A 13,789-nucleotide genomic window follows, 5' to 3' on the forward strand; every position below is an offset into this window, starting at 1 on the left:
ATTTTGTGCAAAAAGTGTATTTAACTTGTTTTGTACAGGCCATAGACCTATCCTAACTTGTTCAAGGAAGTATAATAGGCCACCTTTAGAAGAGCTGTTTCAGCTAACCCAGGGGTCGGCAACCTTTTCTATTCAAAGAGCCATTTGGGACCGCCTCCCAATAAAAAGAAAGCACTTGGAGCCACAACCCATTTTGACGTCATATATATAAAACCTATATGCTATGTACAAAAATCGATACTATGTTGCGTTTATGAAATCAACGAACTGCTGCAGAGAACACAAAATTTTATTTCTGCATGTTACAAAACGCATTTTACACTTTGTTGATGCTCAATTTCAAACAAAATACCCTCTGTCTATTTGGGTATTTGTATTTAAGAAATAAAAATCGAAACTTACCCAACCCACACTGAAGGAAAAATAGAAACAGAATGCAGTCACCTGTCCTCCTCTTATTCAGGAGATAAAAATCAAAACTTATCCAAATATTATCCACCGGCACTGAACGAACCAAGCAAACCAAAAAATGCGCAGTCTGCTTCTGTGTCCCGTAGTACAGTACGGAGCCCTCTAGGGGACATGGGGAATTTTTTTCTTTTGCGTTACCTCGCAAAACTTTTGCGTTAGCTCGCAATACTGTACTGGTCAGTTATGCAGCATAATTGAATACTGTAAGCCTTTCTTACGGTGGGCGCCGTATTTTCTGCTTTAATGGTTATGTGAGGTTTTTCCATAAATGTTAGTAGCCTATCTTTTTGTGAAATATCTGAAGTTTTATATCTTTCTTTAGGATAGAAAGGCACCACAAACCTACGATATAAACAGAAACTTTCCGTAAGTAGGAAAGAAATAAAAATACGTTATAATTTGGACTATTTCTGAGTTATTATCGCGGGTAATAAGTCATCTGACAGTTTTGATTGTGTTTCTGTTGTGTTCGTAGTCTGAATGGTTTAAAGAGCTGCTTTCAGTGCCGCTCCATCTTAGCCTTAACAGATATAAACATGTAGGAAAAAATAAATCGATTTTCAATCTGTTTTTTGCACCAAACAGTTTTTACTATTAACAAGTTTTTATTATTAAAAATACAAACTAATGATGGTAAAGGATCGCACTGGGTTAACTCTGGAATCTCATCTGTCCGTGTATCAATCAACTCCAAACCTTTTCTTTGTTCTGTCACAATTATCGATTTATTCCATTTTGATGATCATGCTCCAAACTTTGCAAGGACTGACCGCCCCGCTCACCGCTTCCTCATACACACAAAGCCAGTATCCTTCCCATTCATACCTGGTGACGTCACTCCCACGTCGACACACCTAAGTGTCAAAGCCTCCTGCTCCTGTCATATCAATAATTACTTATTTCATTCATATGGCTCTTACAGAGCCTCAGTGAAAACTTGTTTATTATTATTAACTGTTTGGTGCAAAACACTGATTGAAAATCGATTTATTTTTTCCTGCATGTTTATGTCTGTTAAGGTTGAGATGGAACTGAAAGCAGCTCTTTAAACCATTCAGACTACAAACACAACAGAGACACAATCAAAACTGTCAGATGACTTATTACCCGCGATACTAACTCAGAAATAGTCCAAATTATAATGTGTTTTTATTTCTTTCCTACTTACGGAAGGTTTCTGTTTATATCGTAGGCTTGTGGTGCCTTTCTATCCTAAAGAAAGATATAAAACTTCAGATATTTCACAAAAAGATACTAACATTCATGGAAAAACCTCACATAACCTTATATTAAAGCAGAAAGTACGGCGCCCACCGTAAGAAAGGCTTATAGTGTTCAATTATGCTGCATAACTGACCAGTACAGTATTGCGAGGTAACGCAAAAGTTTTGCGAGGGAACGCAAAAGTTTTGCGAGGGAACGCAAAAGAAAAAAAATCCCCCATGTCCCCTAGGGGGCTCTGTACGCTTCAGCCTTTCGCATCAGCTCCGAAACGGCCTTTTTTCTCTCCTCTCCCTCGGGATATTTTTTAGCAAAGACAGAGTGTTTGCTCTTGAAATGTCTTTCAACATTTGACTTCTTGTTGTTTGCCAGTCTTTCGCCACATATTAAGCAGACTGGTGAACCAGTTTCATCAGCGGTGAAAGCAAAATGATCTGTCCACGTAGCATTAAATGTTCTGCCATCTTCAGAATGTTTCCTTTTCTTGGATTTATTCATGATTTATCTTCCAGGCAAGGATCAAAAAGTCAATAAATCAGTGCGCTAAAAAAATGCTGTCTGCCAGACATGTGGGGTTCGCCAGGAATGCCTGTCGCACATCGGCGGACATGACGTACATTTTGGGTGCTAAAAATGTTCAAAACTTTTGTTTTAATGTTACAAGTTTACCATAATCTTCAGATTTAGAAATTTATTTTAAAATGATTTTAATTTATAATTTTTTAATGATTTAATTTTAATAAAATATTATATTTCCCAAAGTCACTGGGAGCCACAACAGAAGGATGAAAGAGCCACACGTGGCTCCGGAGCCATTGGTTGCCAACCCCTGAGCTAACCAATAAAACCAACCAAAATCTCCCAATGTTCTATGTGCAGGGAAGTCTGGATGACATTTAGCTGGTTTTTATCCCCCAATTCCACCCTTTTGGACTACAGTGGGTGACAGTACTCTTCAAGAGGCCTATTGCAAGCTGAAGGGCCACTTCATCTAGATCACAGCAGGTACACAACTCTTTCCTGGGCTGCTACACCAACTTCTCAACATAGCAAAACAGAACTAGGGCACCACATGGGTTGCTACTGGTGAGATATCTGACAACAATTGGTGCCTTCTGTGGAGTCTAAGATTCCTGGCAGAATGAGAGATACTCCCAGGAGGGTGAATAATCTTCAGACCTGCCAGAATAGGCACCCTATAACTTGTAACAGATGACAACATGAAGGGCAAATAACAGCAGCATGTAGCTCCATTTCAAAACAGAAGGGTAAAGGTGCTAGAACCCAAATCCGACCTGCTATTGTCAGATTTTGAATAAAATCCCACCCAAAAATTATGGTATGGGAAAGATATTACCATAATTTTTCTGTATGACAATATTATGACAACATTAACATTAAACCAGTAAACTAACATTGCGAGCAACAATGTTAGTTTACTGCACGTCTTGAAATTTATTGGGCTAGTTTATTAATTTTATTTTGGTGATTTGAAATGGTGTTTTATTTTTTTTTACCAATAAGTTTATTAATCAACACTCTAGTTAACAGAGGTTTATTTTTTAATGAGCTACTTAAATACATTTTTATTGATTCATATTGAAATTGACTTTGTTTTCATGTTAAAATTTCAGTCTTCAAACAAATGTTAGAGGTCCCACAGGACCCATCTTGCTCGAAGACTCACTTTTTAAAAGATAAAAAAAAAAAAAAAAATCAAGGATTCCATTAAGAGACAGTTTTATTACTTTTAGAAACCAAATGTTTTTAATTAATTAAAGGATTTAAAAAATATTGTTCTGATCTGTAAACCTCTGAAGAGAACCCCTCTTAAAATAATTTCAATCAACTAAATTAGAAATCAAAAGAGAAAAAGATCAGTAAATCCATTTACCATTACATTAAACATAACGTCTCCCTAGGGTTTACTTTTTCTTTTGATGGTATGCATTTTATGATATATGTCTAACCGATTATGTCATCAGCTGTGGTGCCTTGCCTTGTTTAGAAACTCCCAGAAGAAATGCTGTTCTGAAAAGGGAACAAAAGCAGAAAGCAATGTAGCATAACAGAGCGGGCCACTCGATAATCCCTCGGGAATAACGGTCATCTAAGTCACATGTCTTCCTTTGACTCACCTTTGGTTTAGAGTAAATTAAGTCAAATACCCTGGGGAATTTGTTGCCATTTCCATTCAAGATATACATGCTGTATGAAATGATGTCCTGACTTAGAGAAACTGTGAAAAGGAGACAGAATCAGTCACAGCCAACAAATACGGAGCCAGGTTAGACACTGCAAGAAAACCTAACAGCTCCCCTGCTGTCCCTATCTAGTCAACATGATGGAGGAAAACCTTAATGCTTTAGCAGCATGTTCACCTAGCAGACCTGTCCACACAAGTTTGAATGATAACTCATCTATCCTTAAGATAACGAATGTAATTCCTCACTCCCTGATCCAAATTGTTGCAAACACCAGTTCACTTTTTGAAATCAATTATAATTTACACTAACAATAATGAGTATGCTAAGAAAATGCAGCCTGGTTACCCCAAAACTTCAAATAAACATGCACCTTGCTACTGTCTACTCAGTTGTCATGACCTGAGGGTGAAAAACCCAAACATGCACTAAGGCCATGGTTTCCTTTTCAGAGATCTACTGATGCAACAGAGAGAAACTAACTCACCCTGCGCCATCTTGATACGCTCCGGCTAATGGCTAAGCCTCTTCATTGTGTCTCTGACAGTTTTAATTAAAACAGAGTTATATTTTGATTAAGGACAGCAATAAGGCAATTTCATAGTGATGCTCTGCAAGCAAAATTGCTTCCTAGCCTTTCCAAAAAAAACCAACAAAGAATACATTTATGAATAAAAGAGAGTGGAATTGTACCGATAAGGTTCTTTTTGGCCAAGGATGATTTCCAGTTTTGTTTGCATTCTGACTGACCTCGATTCTAGCTTTGACAGATACTTGTTCAGAGGATTATGTAAGAAAAGAAAAAACATGCTAGAGGTTCTTCGATAGAGGCAGTAGCTCTGAGTCCAGATGACAACGAAGGAATACAAAATTTCCAGTTTGTGTCTTTCACCTTTAAAAGTGAATTAAAGCACATATTGTCTGAAGTGTTTACATACTATTTATAGGAAGAGTTCTTAGTTTTGATTGATTTAATCAACAGGAAAAACCCCTTTTTCAGTATTTGACCTGCCAATCACCTTTCAAAAGTGATTTAGAGAAGACTGGCGTAATTATAAGTGTAAAGTAAATAAATAAATAAAAATAGGAAAATGGGCTGTATGTTATTAATCAGATGGTACACCTAATAGATATTAAGGGTAATAGATATTAAATATGCAATTCTATCACAGATGATTGTTCACTTTTTTGGCCACACCCACATAAAGCAGATCAGAGTCAACTCAAGGAACAAGCAAACTGCAACCATTAGGGGGCGCTACTGACAGAAATGAGATCTTGAAATTTAAAACCTGTAATTGTGTTTATCAAGAATTACTTTTGAATTCAGATTGAAGGCTTCTGAACCTGGGATTGTTAAATGTCCAACGCACAAACATCAAGGCTGAGTAATTTAAAAGAGATATTAGCATTGCTACGGTCGGTGACTGGCTAAACTGGAAAAGCTCCAGGTAAGTTGTTCCTTTTCCCAGTTTGTCAGTTCCTGCTTCATTTTCATAGTAAAACTATTTCATGCCAAGGTACTTCAACTATTGTGTATCACTTTATTTGTCTACATAATGAAGTATTTAATTGAATTACAAGTATGAAATTGTCATTTTTACCAGTTCTAAGCATTATTTCCTACTGACTTATCAAATAGGACAGTTGGGTATAATAACAGTTGATCAAATTATAAGAAGTCCAAGCAACCTTTGATATTATTTACAGAAGCCGAACAATAAACATTTACTTACAATAGAGTTAGCATAGCAGATTACAGGAAATTCTCAATTATTGAAGTCAATATAGAACATCCCAACGAAAATTAATGTCAACATTTACCAGATAAGAATTTTATAAAACCTGTGTTCAGCCAAGATTTGTGAATAAATATGTCAGTCATTATATATTTTTTAAGATATTGTTTTAACTGGCCAGTGTCCAGCACAATGAGCATGGAAAGTATTTGTACTAAACAGTATCAGTATTTTATTGCCCATAAAATATATTGAAACCTATATTTTAAAACTAATCACATTTGGACGACAATGACATGATTTTCTTGTCTACCAGATATGCTTTCATCAAGACGATAGACATCATAAAGAGAAAGTATACTCACTGTTACATCTAGTGTCTTGATGCATAAATGATATGGTCTTTAATAATTAAAATTATTTGTCTAACCTCAAGTGTTTGAAACCCCACCAGTTTTCCACCACTTCATCATTTATTTAAAAAAATAAAGCCAAAATGAACAAGTTTTAAAAGAAAAGCAAACTCCTAAGATGCATGCAAAGTATGTGGAAGCATAGAAATTTAAAGGGTGTACTTTCTTGTTGCCGTTATTGTAAAAGTTAGACTCCAACAATTTCTTCTTTTCTTTTAAATGCTCATTCAAACTATTCTGTTATAACTGTTTCACCAAATCAGAAGAACTGGTTATTATTTTATAATTGTGACAATGACTGCCATCTGAAATATTTAACATTATAAATGGTTCACCATGGTTGCTGCATTTGAAAGGGTTCCTGACCAATACTGGCTAATGCCCCTCCAGTCTCCGTGCCTAATGCAAAGCCAGGGAGAGTGTTCATTTTGCTTTGACCAACACCCACTAACATGTGGGCCCCAATTCAAATCCTGCCCAGGGCCCCCAAAAAATCTGGGATTGGTCCTGCATCAGAATGAAATCTGTCTGCACACATAGTGATGGAAAACAGTCTGGGGGAGAAAGAAAAAAAGCAACAATAGAGCGTGGCAGGTGCTTTTGCACTTGATGGCCACAGGAAAGCTCAAAGACCTCTGTCAGATGACGATGAAGCAAAGCGATGATGCAAGTGAACCAGCCAGATTCTTTCAGGTTTCTTTGACGAATCAACATTAATGTGACGGGTCAAATGATTACAATGCAATTGCATATTAAAGCACAGGGTGACGACATGCTCAATCCCTAGAGACCACCACTTCACTCCCCGCCTCTCTTCCCCCCTTTTATCGCCCTCCTTATTTTGTTAGTGATTCTCGGCAGATTTTCTGCTTGACTGAAAATTTCATCCCTGCAAAGACAACTGCGACGCCAAGCTGTCCACGGAGAGGTGCATGCGGCCAGCCATGCAGGTGTTATTTGCATTGGGGGGGGAATGACTTGTGAAGTGAATGAGGAATAATTCTGTGCCCCATCTTTATCACAGTAACGCTCTTATAATTAGAAGAACTGGCAGCAGACCAATATAATATGCATCTGGTCTAGTCATAAAAGTTGCTGCTGGCTATACATTGGGTCTGAATAAACAGAGGCGCAACAAACTGAATGCGTGGCTGTCTGCAAACCCATGAGATAATTTGCAATATTTATTTTTAAAAGGAAGTTCCAGCTTAAATTTAAAGTGGAGACATGCACGCTGTCAGTAGAAATCTGTGCAAGTTAGGTAACTTAACAGGAATCTTACCCGACTCAAGTTCAATGGAGAATATTCATATGCACTTACTGAATCTCCTCTTTGTCGCCGCCGTTTGCATTTCTCTCCTTATCTGAAGAAGCGCCGCGTTTAGTCCCGTCTTCACTAGTTTGAACCAATCCACTTCATGTAATTAACAACCACCAAACAGAGGAGTTAGAACCGAGCGTGTGAAAAGACAGAAATTGAAAAGAAAAAAAAAACACAGGTGGGAAAGATAGAGGAGTCCACCTCCGGAGAAGCACGAGGTCCTATCCCGGTCAGCCGACACCGGGGTGGGGGGTCGTAGATCTACTGTGGATCTATTCGTGGCAGCTCCGGTTCGCTGCTGCCGCTAACGGGTTAACGTCCGCCTCGCTCAAGTGTTCGGCGTCGCTGCCAACAAAATAAAAGAGAGAGAGGAAAAATGACGGAGAGAAGAAATGTTGTTTCCCTCCTTGTCTGTAAAATGCGCCGCTTTTAAGTTAATTTGCGAGCATAAGAAGGAGAAGGAGCCGTGGCAGGCATGGAGTTGTTGCGTCTCTCCCCCCTTCGCAGTCACGCTTCTTTCTGCCTCCGTGGTGAAAACACACATACAGGTCGGTTGGTCAGTAGGATTTTAAAAAAATTATTTCGGTTTCACTCGGCTTTACTCGCCTCTGAGTGTCCATTCATTGCCGCTCTCCTCCTAAAACGTGCACCAAACGTGAAAATCTCACGGAAATAAAATCCTTCCCTGTTTACCACAGAGCATAAACTTAAAAACAAACAAGGTGAATTTCTGAGGAGATTATGCCAGGGACGGATCGCGAAACAATGGACTCCCAGCTGGGCACAGACCGAAAAGCTCCCCCTAACCACACTACAGTTAAAAAAGCACTTGTGGCAACCACACATAAAACCCCACAAAATAATATGTTGGTGTGGGTGCGTCTTAAGCTCCATATAGCAATCGCTATATCGCTGCATAAATTATTTTTTATTTTAAATAAATAAATAAATAATAATAATATTGTGATTTTCATTATTCTTACCTCCTTAGCAGTAAACTACTTTTTTTTTTTTTAATGAAACAAGCTAAGTTTAAAAAAATATTTTGGGTTGAATATTGTCTAGGTCTTTAAATGCTCCTGTAAATCACTGAAGGGCCTGTTATTATTATATCAACCTTCCAGGTCACTCAGGTCTTCTGGTTCTGGTCTACTTTGCACTCCCAGAATCAGAACCAAACATGAAGAAGCAGGATCCAGTTTTTATGCTCCTCTAATCTGGAATAAACTTCCAAAAACCTGCAAAAATGCTGAAACTCTGAGTTTCTTTAAATCAAGACTATGCCCACCCGTTAAGAGCTGCCTTTGATTAATTTATTCAAGTAAACTTGCCTTGCTTAACTTATATGAATGATATTCAGTACAAAAGACTGCTTAAACAAGTAAAATCAGCTGGGTTAGGTAAAAATAAACTTGTCCAGTTAGGGTCCAGAGCTTGGATATGACCCACTTGCTTTTAAACATAAGTGTCCTTTAGGCTCATTCATTAATCTCTCTATTGTTTTAGGTCAAAGAGAAAACTGAGGGCTAAGACAAACATTTCCTAACGACCTTGTTCTTGGTAGCAGTTAAGTTAAACTGCACTTTCTGTTCTTCCTAAGGAACCCCTCTGGCTATTGGCCCTCAGATCTCACTCAGGGAGCTTCTGAAAGGAGCAGAATCATGAATCATCACTGGGAAGAGAACATTTATAAATATTGCCCTATTATCCTTATTTTCTTCTTCACCAAATAAATTTCATCTGGTAGCCTTCTCACCACCTCTGCTCTCTTTGTGTAGACTCAGGACAAGATTATAATTCATAATTCATAGGTGTTTGCCAGCTCTCTGGCTCTTTCACCAGGAGGTAATATAGTTTCTCTTAAGGCAGGAGACTGAGAGGGAGATGGGACATATTCCCCAAGGTTTGATGACACAGAGGTAGATTATCATGCATCTTTAATTATCATAAGGGGAAAAAACGCATGCTAGATAGCATGTGTTTGCTAGTTTTTAAACTAGCATATTTAAACATGAAGTTTAGTAATAGAGACAGGGAACGGGCTGTGCTTACAGTGCAGTCTGGTTGTTAATGCTTGGGCACTCGAGTGATTCGGCTGAATGCGCAGGGCAAGGATGATATGACCCCCAGTAATGAGGACCTGAATATCTTCAGGATTTTGACACTCTGCTCCCTCGCTTCCTAACCTTAGTGTGATCAATCGTTAGTTTGGCAGAACCCCCTACCGAACTGCAGCCTGGCTACCTCCTCACCTTATCTAATAACCGGTGCAAATTATGTTTACACAAGGTTTCACCCTGCAATAAATGTCCCTGCAATTGGGCCATCCTCTGTTCACCCCACACAAACACAGAGACACACAGACACACACATGGACCTGTGTATTTGTACTTCATTTAGCAATAATGAGTTGCTATGCGACCTCAACGTGATTGAAAAGGATTTCTGTTCCTTTTGGCGTACAAATGATAACCCTAGTCAAAGCACAATGTTCCTGGAGCAGGATCTTGTCAGACAAATAAGAGACCAAGCCAGCATTATTACACTCAGAGGGAGGCCATTGTTTTGATACAGCAACCATCAATATGTAGGTGCCAGACAGAGAAATTGGTACATGTGCTCAATACTGCTGCAGCGAATCTCTGGTGGCCGACAACAGGCCTGCTTTTCAGCTAAAGACCTCTCCTGTGGACAGTGTGGAGACTCATAAACAACCTTTCTGTCTGAAGGTCAGAGACAATGTTTAGTGTAGGCTTTTTTTTCCTACAGAAGTTGCTAAAAACTCCTCCGAGGGCAACTATGCTTTTTCATTGCCAGATTTTCTAAACTGAACACCAGACACCACCACAGATTTAGTCAATATAAAACCAGATAAAAAGCATTTTATCTACTGCGATGTAGAAAATCTTAGTATTTACGAACAAACGATTTGCAACAACAAGGCTTGATATACACAGATAAGGCATAACATTATGACCACCTACCTAATAGAGTGAAGGTAACCCCCTTTCGACACTTAAATATTTGCTTTAGAATCTTGCATCAAGAAGTTAGCAGTAGATCCTTTCTGTCTTGTAAGTTTTGATGTGGAGCCAACAACTTTTTACAACAAATAAAACAATTGAAATAGCTCAACTAACATGATTTTCCTTCATATTCAATATGAAGTGGCACTTTTAATTGCTACTACAGTCTCAAATGTATTCAATTCTTTCATGAAAAGCATTTTCAGTCCTTAGTGAAGCACCTTTTAGCTGGTACAATCTGGTGCAAATTGGAGTTATTGCCAGGCACAAGATTCTGGCTGCGTTCCTGACGAATCTCAGCCCACTCTTCACGGCCAAAGGCCATCAATTCATTAATATTCTAAAATTTGGCTTTTTGAAATCTCACCAGAGAACCTAAGTTCAATTCAGGCAACTCTACTATCATCCAGGAATTCTTCTGAAACTAAGCCTTGTTGGAATTTGAGTTATGCCTGGAGTTGTTGTCTTTTTTCAAGCCCCAGTGACATTTTAGTTTCAGCATCTTTACAGACAGAATGAGAGATTTACTGATAATTAATTAAATTCCTCTTGCAGGTTTCCAAAGCCAGAGGAGGTAAAGCAGCCCCAGGACATTACTGAGCCACCATCCATGTTTTATGGTAGGCATGGTGTTCTTTCAGCATGTGCTTCGGCCGTCCTCTTCCAAACATATTGCTGATCCAAAACCCTAAAAAGTCCAAAGATCAGAATTCTAAAAGCATTTTGTGTTTTTATTCAGCCATGAACAAACTGGAGCTAACTTTTCTATTGTTTTTGGGTTAGTTGTGATGCATGTTTTAAAGTTATAGCGGCGTGCCGTGGTGGCGTAGCGGTTAGCGCGACCCATATTTGGAGACCTTGAGTTCTCGACGTGGCCATCGTGGGTTCGACTCCCGGACCCGATGATATTTGCCGCATGTCTTCCCCCTCTCCTTCCCCGTTTCCTGTCAGCCTACTGTCATATAAGGGACACTAGAGCCCACAAAAGACCCCCTGGAGGGGTAAAAAAAAAAAGAAAAAGTTATAGCATGGCACCCTTCAACATTTTCTATTTGCTTTACTATGGAGATTGAAACATCAGTGGTTTCTACCACTAAATCTTGCTGTTGGTCTTTTTTAGCCAGTGGAGCATTTTGACCATGTTTCCTCCTCAGAAGTCTGGTGGAAGCTGATCATAATTTCCTTTTCCTGCTACACCCAAGCTGCTTTTACTTGTGCACTATGCTTCCAGCTTTATCTCAGCGAACATTCAGTTCATTTGATAACTTTCTTTCCCTTGTTTGTGTGTAAAACAATGATCTTGCAATGAAACATTACCATTAACTGTTTTGGTATCTGAGCCATTCCATGTCAAACATCATGGATGCATCAGGTGTGTCTGAAACCACACTGGATTTGCAAACATGTGAATCTGATCAGAGGCTGAATCATTCTGAGACTGAGGTAGTCATTGAACACATCCATTTGGATGAAATCTTTCCAAAAACTCTTCATTCTGATGTACATTGTTTATGGCAAACATCAGAAAAAAATTTAAATTCTACCTGTAAATCTAATCTGTAGTGGTGGTTGAATAATTTTCAATACAATTGCATGGACTAATGATTGAGTAAAAAGAAACAAACAAAGATGAAAGATGCCAACTCTAACTACTCCACAAACTACTTCATAAAAGCTACAAGGTTAAGTACATGGATGGGGAATTCAGAATTGAGAATACTAATTAAAACTGATTAGAAATCCCACTTTTTTCAAACATTTACTTGTCTCTCAAGACCCTAAGCGAAAGGGTTTTTAAGCCTCATATTACATTCTAATTTCTAATATTAACCTTAAAAAGGAAAGATTAAACAAAAAAAAAAGCATTAAAACAAAGCTTTGAACCAACTTTGAACCTACACCTTCCAACTTCAAACCACCCGAGAGAATTAGAAAGAAAGAGTCTCAGTATGGGGCTGCTCTAACTTCATTTCTATTTTGACAAAAAAAACAAAAAAACATTTGTACCAAGAAGAATTCAGTCTGCAACATGTCAGTTTAAAACAACAGACAATGCTTGTCTGTCTTTGCACAAGCTTTTGGATGTCTGTTGGTTTCTCATTGGGAATAAGCAGCCCTCTTAAAGAATTTTAAAAAGATGACCTGAAGTAAACTCTTCAGAAATGAAGGGAAAACAAAACAAAACTTTGCAAGAACCTGAGAATATCAGACAATGTGTTGTGTGAAATTCAAAGAAGACAATTTGCCACAATTAAGTTAGAGAGCGATAAGCTCCTGCTTGTATCCTGTTGCTCAGTAAGGCTTTTGTGGAGTTCCTTGGTTCTCTCTTCACGGAGTATTCCTGAAGTTAGGTTCATTCTTGGTAATGCAAATTTCAGGGAATAGGAATCGTCAAGTGGGACTGATCAGCCAATCAGAAGAGGGCTTTGGTTAACTTAAGCGATGCAACAAGTTAGACAGAAAAAATTCAAAATGGGTTCTTGTTTTTTTAAACAAAGGGTTGTAGGAGTTTTCAGAACTCCTTCACTCCTACTCCTGTTGCATCTCCTGCTGCTTCCCCACAAGCTGCCCCCATATCAGGAACCGCCACTGTGTATACAACACCCAGTAACAGGTGCCTAGATGGAAAAACGACCTGTCAATCATCTTATTGCTATGCCAGATCACTGTACATACTCTTATACCGTTAACGTTTTTTGTTAGGGAATTTACATCTAATAGAGGAGTTAAGTACGAATTCCACTCAAGACTGCTTCTTGTTCATAATGCATGACTGACTAAATTAGTGCAAATGGAAAAGTGTCTGAGGTTCCATATCAGCCTCAAACCAAAACACTGTTAGGATTAAACTTCATACATGGATCCCTTTATCAGCTACTCCTCCCTGTTCACTTTTTAAACTGAACTCTGTGGGGAAATTAGGTAGAAGAAATGACTTGTAAAGCAGATCCCTCTAATTGGCAGGCTCTTTGCATGGTACTTGATGGTGTGAAGGCAGATTCTATGCAATATAAAGTTGATTAAACTTTATATTGCATAGGAATTCTTAAATATATATTATAGATTGTTTACATTTATAGACTGACTACCAATGAAAATTACCTTATCTTAGCCAACTCAAGCACATTTCCATCATATGATGTAATTAATGTGCACTGTCCCTGACAGACAAATAAATTCAAAAGTCTAAATAACCAGTAATAATTAATTGCATACACACTTTTTTAGCAGCTCCATTCCTTAATGCAGTGAATTTTCAGGATGAATGGTGAGAACAAAAAACGAACCAAACCAGATTAGATCTATCCTACTGAATCTGAACTATTTTTCATGAATTTGATTTTTGTGACTTCCAAGGCCACGACAGTCACGCTTGTAGCCCCCATTATTCCCT

At 38.3% G+C, this 13,789-nt stretch overlaps 1 long non-coding RNA gene across 1 annotated transcript in view; it reads right to left on the reverse strand.

The window, feature by feature from the left end:
• LOC116722021 (uncharacterized) overlaps positions 1 to 8,179 on the reverse strand; it is a 44,369-nt gene extending 36,190 nt beyond the window's left edge. Inside the window, exon 1 of the long non-coding RNA XR_004339706.1 lies at positions 7,370 to 8,179. This is a non-coding gene — a long non-coding RNA (uncharacterized LOC116722021). The remainder of the gene's footprint in view (positions 1 to 7,369) is intronic.
• Between the last annotated feature and the right edge of the window lie 5,610 nt (positions 8,180 to 13,789).

The sequence above is a fragment of the Xiphophorus hellerii genome, chromosome 6 (assembly GCF_003331165.1).
Source record: "Xiphophorus hellerii strain 12219 chromosome 6, Xiphophorus_hellerii-4.1, whole genome shotgun sequence".
Taxonomy (NCBI): domain Eukaryota; kingdom Metazoa; phylum Chordata; class Actinopteri; order Cyprinodontiformes; family Poeciliidae; genus Xiphophorus; species Xiphophorus hellerii.